Raw genomic sequence first — 10,254 nt, 5'->3', positions numbered from 1 at the left:
TCAGACTCTGAAAGACGTGTCAGACCCTCCCCCGAGGGAGCAGGACAGCTGCAAAAGGCACAAAACAGGAATACGCAGAGCAGTGCTATTGCCTCAGAGCTATAAAATTTGTTTGTTTGTGTGTGTGTTTGTGTGTGTGTGTGTGTGTGCATGTGCTAACACATGCTGAGAATACTGGTATACAGATAATACTGGTGTGTGTGTGTGTGTGTGTGTGTGTGTGTGTGTGTGTGTGTGCATGTGCTAACACATGCTGAGAATACTGGTATACAGATAATACTGGTGTGTGTGTGTGTGTGTGTGTGTGTGTGCATGTGCTAACTTCCATAGAACTGAGAATACTGGTATACAGATAATACTGGTGTCTGTGTGTGTGTGTGTGTGTGTGTGTGTGTGCATGTGCTAACTTCCATAGAGCTGAGAATACTGGTATACAGATAATACTGGTGTGTGTGTGTGTGTGTGTGTGTGCGCGCGTGTGCAGAGCCAGGCTGACTTCCCTACAGCTAGAGAACACTGGTGTGGGGCTGTCCGTGTGTTTGCACAGGAACGTGCTAACTTCCATAGACCCAGAGAGCAGCACTCTGCGGTGTCTCACCGCCCTAGAGGAGCTAGAGAACCCTGCTCAGAGTGTGTGTGCGTGTGTGTGTGTGTCTGTGTGTGTGTGTGTGTGCGTTTACAGGAAGAGCTTCCAGGAAGTTGTAGAGCACTGTGTGTAGAGTGGCTGTATGTGGGACTAGCGCCACGATGCATTTCTCTTTAACTAACGTGTGAGTGGACTCTGCGGGTCATCGCAAACATTGGAGACTGGACCCAGGGTGGAAGGAGATGTCTGAGCTGTGAACCAGGCACGCTAGTCCAACGCAAACACGTGCTGTCTGGGACGAGTTGGTGGAAGTCGCGTCAGAGCCAGGAAACCACTGGATGCCTCAGAAGTAACCCACGTCAGCCTGACAGCGTTTCACCGCGTGAGAACAGCAGCAAAGGGATCGAGCGGTAGATCTTAGAGAAGCAGGAGCAAGAGACAGACCCAGAGCACTAGGAAGTGAGAGCAGAAGGGAGCCCCCGGGGCTGTGAGGAGAAGCCGAGAGAGAAGGAGACCGCAGGGTCAGCGTGCTGAGGCTGGACATAGGACAGAGAGACAGGTGAGAAGCTCAGAGATTCGTCTCAGCGAATACTACCAGACACAGATAATTTCACAAGAGAATTCAAGGAACTGATATTCCCAATGGCCTGTGATGATTTGAGAGCATTAAAAGGGGAAAATATCTTAAGTCTTTTCATAAAATAATCGTGATATTGATATTTAAATTAGATGTGCATTGCATACTGAAAGAAACCTCAAAATCAATGTTACTCAAGAATGAATAAATTTTACATAGATGTTCGCAAACTTACTTCAATAAACACAAGCAAACTAAAACTGTAACAAATAGCACTTATTTCAGAAATTCAAGATTGGTTTAATATTTGGAAACACAGTTATTCTAGCCACTATTTTACAATTTTGAAAGTAAAGTATTTAATTATCTTAATAGATATTAAGAGCACCTTTGACCAAAAATATGATAAAAATAAGGAAAGTGGGAAAGAAGGATTCTCTCTAACTTAATAAAGTGCGCCTGCCTTTGACTTAGAGTTTCAATCTCACTCTAGGCGAAGACTCCAGAGGAATCTTCAGCAAATTAAGAACAAGGGAAGAACATCAATTTTCACTGATACTATTTCATATTATTCCGTAGTTTAGGGGAACTAATTTAGATGAGAAAAATTGAGAAGAAACATTGAAAATAGACAAAGAAGAAGTAAAATAGCTTTAGTTCCCGTTGTTAAAATAGTATTACAAGTGACTCTTGGAGAAGTCTCAATGATAAAGCTCATTTTAGCAACAGAAGATTTCAGGAAGTTATCTGGACACAGAATTAACATGAAAAAATCATTGGGCTTATACCCTCCAACAACGAACAGCTAGAAACCATTCGAATAGATAAAACTCCACTTACAACAGCAAAGCCACATGTAATCTTAGGGATGAGTTTGACTAGAAATGTGTGGAATCCAGGTGAGCGAACACGCACCCCTGAAGGGCCCCCAGGAAGACGGGAGGAACGGAGGCGCCCGTCTCGGGCCAGTGACCGACCTCGTGGGGCAGTGCCTCCTACGCTAACTCTTCCATCCCCAGACAATCTCCTCAAAGGAGCGGAGAGCTCCGTAAAGCAGGTTGAGCCTCCTGTGGAAAGCGTGTGGACTCAGGAAGATGCTGTCAGAGAGGAAGTGCGAGATCAGGACCCCGAGACAGCATCTCTGTCTAAACCCCAGACAGAGGGTGGACAGAGCCCCGGGGAGTGGAAGGCCCAGAGTGGAGCCTCGGTGCATATGGGGAGTCTGTGCGTGCCAACGGCGGCGCCACCAACGGGAGATAAAAATAAACTTGTTAATAGCAGGTTCTGGGACAACTGCACAGCCATTTGGAAAAGGACCCACGGCTTACACCATATGCAAGAATAATGTCCAAATAGGATTGGAATTAAAATGTGGAAAAAGGCCAAACAAATGCTTGAAAATGTGAGCACGTTTCCCGTAAAGTTGGTGTAGGGAAAGTCTTTGACTGGTATTCAGGCCAGAGGCCGTACAGAAGCACAGCGGCCAACCTGACAGGCTTTGGTTTCGCACAAAATAACCTCAGGAAACAAAATTACAAAACAATGAACTAACTTTGAGGAAAAAAATTGCTGGTGGATAAGGTAAAAATGGAAAAATATTAGAAAGAGACAATTCATGCTAAAATGTAGAAAATGGCTCTCACCACATGAAAATCAACTCTCAAGCTCACGGACAGGGAACTGCAGATTAGAGAGGTGCTTAGACACACAGTGTTCACAGAGCAGCAAAGTCACACACACCAGAGCGTGCCCTGCTGCTGGCGCCACGTGTAAAGTTGGCACAGCCCCACGTGGGGGTAAGCTTGCGGGTAACTCAATCACCTGTGTGTGCCGAGTAGATCACATACGTGTGCACCATTCAGCCACAGACCCAGACCTGGGGCCCTGCCTCCCGGCCCGTCCAACGGCCGTACACAGAAAGTCCTACTTTGTTTCTCAGTCACTCGAACCCTGGCAAGAAGCGGCCGTGCCCACATCAGAGCTGGAGAAACAAGTGTAGAGGGCCTGGCGGGGGAGGCTGGTGCCTGTGGTGGGGGTGAGAGAGAACATACGAGCACTCTGCACGGGGGGCTGCGTGCGGTGGCTCCACACCGGAGGGGGCCACACAGGGGTGAACACAGGGGTCGCCATGGGGGTCCGTGTGCATGGCAGCAGGTCCACAAGGGGTGCACACGGGGCCCACTCGGGGGCCACACAAGTGTGCACACAAGGGTCCGCATAGGACTGACACGGGGTCTGCATTGTGCGGGGTCAGATGGCCGGATGGAAGGAGGTGTGGGCACGGCCAGAGGACTATTTCCTGGGCGTCGCCCTGCACGTCTCTGAGCCTCTGGTAGTGCCGCGTGGCTTGTTCGGCCCATTCTGGCCCGACACGACCAAGCCGGGACCTAGAACCCCAAGAAAACTCCCTCGGGGAAATAACGAGTCTCAGATGACTCTCAGGAGGCCGCGGCGGGAGGAAGCAGTTCAAAGCCGCAGGCAGACGCTGCGAGGCCAGACCGAGGGAACGCTCCTCACAGCACAGCCACCAGCCAGGGAGGGGGAGACGAAAGATTCACAGCAGCAAAGCAACCATCAGCAACGTTCTAGAAAGATCCATCAAAGGGGAGTGAAAATCAGCGAAATAAGTCCGAGGCGAGGAAACAGATTGCGTTTATCTGAGGTCCCTCTGCGGGGCATTAGCGGGTGCGAGCAAGTGGGTGCAGGGCCACAGCAGGTGCCGCTGGACACTACCCAGGGTGATCGACTGGCTGGCAGGGTCACTGGCAGATGCCCCGGGGCCAATGGATGAGGAAGCGCCAGGGGGAAGTCTGACTAGTCAGAACACTTGGCCGTGAAACACTTTCGTCCTTTACAGAAATATGCATAAACTCCCCCTATTCGTGAGAAAACGTGGGACCCGTCAAATTCAGGGATAGGTCACCAAAAAGTGCGGGTGCTGAGGCCACCGAAGAGAAGAGCCCGAGAGTCAGCAAGACGAGGTGCGAGCTCGTGCGTGGGGCCGGGGGCACTGTCCAGGACCCAGGGCAGGCAGGCCCTCTGGGAGGGAGCCTCACGGAAGCCAGAAAAGCACTCGCAGGCTGACTTACCCTGTGGGCAATAATTGCCTCCTGTTTGCCAACACCAGGGAAGTGCGGGGAATTCTGGGCCCCTCGAGCTCGCCCGGGTCTCCCACTCCTTTGTAAGTCTAGAAGTAGCCCTGCCGCACTGTCGTCCTGGTGTTCATCGATTTGCTCGAGCACCAGTATCACCTCCCCTGTGAGACTTGTTACTGTTTTTGGTATATTGAATAGGCCACGGGGAGCTTGCCAGGCTCTGCCATGCGGGCGGAATGCTCTCGGTAGCTTGCTGGGCTCTCCGAGAGGGACGGAGGAATCAAACCCGGGTCGGCCGCATGCGAGGCAAACGCCTTACCTGCTGTGCTATCGCTCCAGCTCAGAATAAAAACCAGATGTATCTAGCAAGTTTAAGTCATGATAAAATTCATAACAAAATAATAATAAAATAGATTAATAAAACACGTCTAAAACTTAGTTCTAAGTAGCTGAGTGTGTCAGGCCTCACAGGTAGAGGGTGTTTGCCTTGAGCTTGGCCTACCTGGGTCTGAGCCCTGCCCCTACGGTCCCTTGGGCCCCACCAGAAGTGATCCCTAAGCCGAGAGCCAGGAGTAAGTCCTGAGCATTGCTGCATGATGTCCCCAAACATGACGAACAAAAGATCAACAGCTGTGTGTTGCCGCAACGTGCCACCACGGATACGGCAACGGAAGGATGAAGGGTCGGCTGTGGGCGTTAACTCTGAGCCAGAAGCGACGTCTTTTTTATTCCTTTAACCCACAACAGACCCAGGTGGGCCTGGCCATCCAGTGCTCAGAGAGAAACCGAGGCCCTGGCCCTGTGATTGGCCTCTGAGACGCTGTCGTGGGGCCTGCTCAGAGGAAAGGAAAGGCCTAGGTCTGCTGGGAGATCCTCGGCCCGGCAGGACCCGAGCTCACGTCTCGCCCGGGAGTCTGACTTCCTGTTCGACTCAGTTTCCAGGACAAGAAGAGCAGCAGGGCAGGTTGGCGGGAAACTCCCCAGAACCCTGCCCGCACTTCACCACACTGTCCCGCCACTGACGACCACGTTCCGTGGACACAGGGTGGCCTTGACTTTCTCAGCCATTGCCCCGAGCACCCTCTCCCTTGAGATAGCGTCGCCTGCCCCGTGCCCTGGCACAGAGGGCCCAGCCAGCCCAGCCTCACCCTGGTGTCCTCCCAGTGTGGACGAGCTTGTGGTCAGCAGGGATCGATTTTGCAGAGGTACAGCTCAGGCCCTGTCACCCGCACCAGCAGGGCTGACGCCTCTCTAGCTCTTCCCAGTGAGCCGGGGAGTGATGTGGGAAGCTGTTCTGCCTGCCCTCTGACATGCTCAATCCACTTTGTGCAGGGCAGTTCCAAGGCAGGAGCTCCGGTAAGAGGAGCCGCCTCTGAGGTCCCCGGGTGGAGCAGGGGTGGAGCAGGCGGCCTCTCGGAGGCTGTCTACACCAGGGGAGCCCCCGGAGGGCTCAGTCCCCAGGGCCACGGAGTCAGTGCCAGGGGAGCCCCCGGAGGGCTGTCCTCTCACAGCCCCGGCTCCTGGCACCGGCCCCCATCCCCCCGGGGGGCAGGTTCTTCCTGTGAGAACAGCGTCCCCGTCCTTGGCGCTCGCCCCTGCGCTCTGTCATGCATTTTGAAGAAGCGCAAAGAAACCAGCCAAGGATAGCCCTGTCAGTCATTGCCGTTCCCTTCCCTTCGACACCGGTCCTTCCTCGCTCTCATTTCTGTTCACTCGCTAATCTCTCTGTCCAGAGCTTCTACTTCTTCTGGAAAATGTCGCCCAAGCATCTCATCGACTCCATTTCACCTAAACAATCGGTGACATGAACAAGTTTTCTGTGTGATTGTGCTCGGATTAATCCCAAACTCTCTCCCACTGCACAGGAGAAATCCCACGCCTGTTACATCAGCACCTGTTTGCATGTGGGTGTATCTGATTTTGGCTTTTTAGTGGTTTTATGTGGGGACAAATGTTGGAAGCCAAACTGAATCATTGAAATTTATCATCAAGTCCCCAACTATCAAAGGCGTTAGTTTGTGGGGCAGATTTGGATGTAAAATTTGACCACAAAGATGTCTCTATCTTGAGAAGCCGAGTTCCACCAGAACTATGAGACCCTGACAATGTGCATCAATGAAACAAAATCAAAGCAGAATCACATTCTAACACTCCCAGAAAGGAAAGCAGTAAGAGGAAGGATTTGGGACTCAGGTGTCATGTCCTCACTAAATGCTGGTGTCACGTCAAGGAAAACAGCTATTTTATTTTGCATTTCAAAGGGTGGTGTTACACTTTATAGAGGATGCTGATTTGGGGTGGGTATATTAGAGGAATATTAGCTCTAATCGTGACAATCCCTCAGCGAGCTATCATTGAGACCCACATCGATCAATTCAGCTGAAACATTCTAAATAGCTCAACTACTAATTTAACCAGAACCCTGTTATCTAACACTGATTCTTTAGCGTGATAAAACAGCCTGATCATGTCCTGACCCTCAGAACTGGATAACGGGGTTCACGAGGAGAGGGTGCGAGAGTGATAGGGAGGGAGAGGGGAGACAAACACACACACACACACACACACACACACACACACACACACACACACACATGAGCAAAGGCTACTGTAACTCCACAGCACTTATGTATGCTTAGGCTTCAATCTACTTGCATCATGGCCTTAAGGCAAAACTAAAAGTAACTAATGGCCCGGGGCAACTAGGGGAGATAGCAATAGATATCCAGATGCTGATCATTAAGCCACAAGTCTACCCCAGGAATGTCAGGTCCTGTCTGTCTGTCCCTGTTGGCTAGCCATCCTGCTGTTGTAAAAATGTCCCAGTCCTCCGTGGCTTTCTCAACATGTTCATGCGAATGTCTGACCGTAAGAGTCTATGCAAGCTACATGCTAGAAGGCCCGCTCACCACATGATCAGACTGTAGCTGAAAAGAAGTTATTTAAAGACAGTTAAATCTCTCAAGAATTTCCAACCTTAAAAAATACATATGTCCAAGAAGATAGTCCAATGAGTTGATCTTGTTTTATTTTAGAGAAAGTGAAATTGCAAGAGTGAAGCCAATGGGAGCCATTGTTAGCATGAAGTTCAGCCAGGGGGGCATGATTTTTTATGACAAATGAAACCAGGATTGAACAGCTCTTAATTCATCCTCTCTACCCCACACCCACCAGCTGCACACTAATGTTCCCACTAAGGCTGTGCTTGTGAGCCCTCCTAGTCCCCGTCCCTGGGGCGACGGCATTCCTAAATAGTGTCACTGTGCTTGGACAATTGTACACATGGCTAGTGTCTTGTTGACTCCTCCAGCAATGGTTCCGAGAACACTGAATTCATACTGTAATGTGATGGCTGCTCCAACTCATTCATCTGACAGGTGTTCCCAGCTGTATGGATGCCCAGCAGTCAAAACCTTCTCGGTTGCTTGTGAGTTGTGTTATGCAATTAAAGGACAATTAATGCAAGAAAGCTGGAAAACACTTGAACATCCCGAAAGATCTAAATTTGGTGTGAAATACTCTTCGCGCCCCATCCAGACCACGAAAGAAAGGTGCTTCCGGCAGCCTTGTGCAGAGCACCAGAGGGAGCGGCTCTTTCCTCAGGCTGGGTCTCACTCCTTCCCGGGTCCAGCTAGCGTGCCAGCTGACCCACGTGGCCCAGGGAGATTAGCAATTCAGCCTTGAGTGGGCCGAGATGATTGATTTGGGCCATGAGCTGTCATTACACAGAGATTAAAATAAAAACTCTCGCAGCTGAAACTTCCGGAAGATATATTTTCTTCTAGGTTTCACTGAATAAATTGTTTTAGCCTCAATAGGACATTTGAATGCAAAATGCCAATCTCCGAACTACCATCAAGCTTCGCCTGAATAAGATAGAGCAAAATTCCCTGACCTCATGCTAATAATCAGAGAGAATGGGAGAATTATTTAATTTTCTGAGCTCCAGGGGTATATTAATAACAGTATATGCATCATTGAAACAGCGAGTTTCAGATCAATGACACAATACATGTGAACCACTTAGGACAAATTCCGTTCATACCACGAGCAATCAATATGCGTTAGCTTAGCAGTGACAGAAAGCGAATGTGGTGATTCAGTCACGTGGACGCTCAGGCTGGTGTGCAGTCCGCGTTTCTCACTGTGCAGCGGCTCCAGGACGGGTGCTCGGGTCAGTCAGACGGCGCCCAGCTGAAGCCAGCATGACCTCTGGGAACAACTCCCGCTTCCGGGGGTCAGGTTTCCCTCAGAGGCTCCACGTGTGAACCACTCAGGCACACACGTGCACACGGGAGTCACGTGACCAACCTGGGGGAAGCTCGGCAAGTCAGCCTTTGTGGCGTGCACTCACTCAGCCCCCGCACCCCACACACACTCATGCACACACACACACACACACACACTCACACACACACTCATACTCACACACTCACACTCACACAGTCTTACCTGACCAGCCTGACTTGCAGGAAGTAGGAAAATGTGCCTCAACCCTCGATGCTACAGGAGCTCTGCCCTCAGAGGAGGACCCACGTGCCTGCCCGAGGGGGGTGTGTGTGTGCAGGGGACGGGCCACCTGGGGACAGAGGGGGGCGGGCAGCCACGGTGCAGGGGTCCATGCAGATGGCCAAGCGCCTGCGGCCACAGTGCGGGAGGCTGAGTAGCAGAACCCGAACCACACACGGGTGAGTTCAGTGTGTGTGTCCCGGTGACACAGGGGTGTAGTCCCCGGGCCCTACGGTGCCCGCCCTCGGCCTCAGCCTGGGGCTTCTCATCATTTCACCTGCAGGAACAGAAAGGCGCACCCTTACCTCAGAGACGCCTGGCCGTGAATCTGAAGGCTGCGACACAGGTGGAAAGGGCTGGTTGGACCCGTCCCGGACGGCCTCGGAGGGGCTGCTGGGATACCGACGCTGGGGGCTGGGGGAAGGAGCCCTCCGCACCCTACGGGGCATCCGTGCGTGTCCTTGGGGAGATCGATGAGGATGTCGATTACGGGGGCGAGTCGGCTCAGAGGGCAGAATGGGCCAGAGTGTTGGGAGTAGCGTCAGCTGTCCCTTAACGAGGCGCCGGGCAGCACGGGCCAAGGCTGGGGGGTCGTGGGCAGAGTTGGCATCTACTCCAAGGCGGAATCTGGACCCTGAACCGCCCTAGGAGCAAGGAAGGGGAGAAACACAGCCGTGCCTGACTCCCAGGAAACGCTCGCACTAAGACAGTCTTGTCCCAGGGAAGAGCAATGTCCAGAGAGCCCGGCCACCGGAAGGGGCCTCTCTGCGACAGACCAAGCCCCCTGCCAGGACAGGGTCCGGCTCCTTCCCACGAGGGTCTTCTGTGTTTGTTTTTGTTTCGGGGAAACACAGGGATGTGTCTCTGTCCTTCCAGCCTTGGCCACGCCCAGCAGTGCTCAGGGCTCCAGCCAGCCCAGTGCTCAGGGGTCTCCCCCAGAGGGACAGTGCAGTGGACGGGGCCTCCCTCCCCTTGCCTGTGGTGACCAGCTCCGTCCTGGCATCACGTTTGGCTCCCTGGGCCCTGGGGAGACCCCCGAGGCCAGAGCCACGTAGAAGCTCTGAGCACTGTCAAGTGTGGCCTAAAAGCAGAAGAGTCCAATCTGCAGGGCTGGGGCGGGGGGAGCAGCGTGTGCCCAGGGTAGGAGCCGGCCGGCCTGGCCGAGCAGACACGAGCACCTGCTGTGCGTCTCCTCGTGCCCCCAGTGCGCTGTGATGAGTCCGAGGCTCTCCGGGCGGCTCCGTGGGAGCAGGGCCGGTGTCGGCTGGGCCGGGCCCTGCCCCTGCCCTGGTTCCCCGCGTGTGGCGGAGTGACGAGGCGCAGCGGGAACCCGTGTGTGCGCTGGGAGGAGTCAGAGATAGGCGGGCAGGAAATCCATCTCTGGACAGGAAGGTTTCGCGATCCTTTTCCCCTTTATTAAAGTTGTATAATGTATCACGAGCACTGTTGATCGCAGTAATGAGCCAAGGAACAGGCTGAAGTTTACG

This window comes from Sorex araneus, chromosome 4, assembly GCF_027595985.1.
Source record: "Sorex araneus isolate mSorAra2 chromosome 4, mSorAra2.pri, whole genome shotgun sequence".
NCBI classification, from domain to species: Eukaryota; Metazoa; Chordata; class Mammalia; order Eulipotyphla; family Soricidae; genus Sorex; species Sorex araneus.
The sequence above is the reverse complement of the archived record's forward strand: the minus strand, read 5'-3'. Positions refer to the sequence as shown.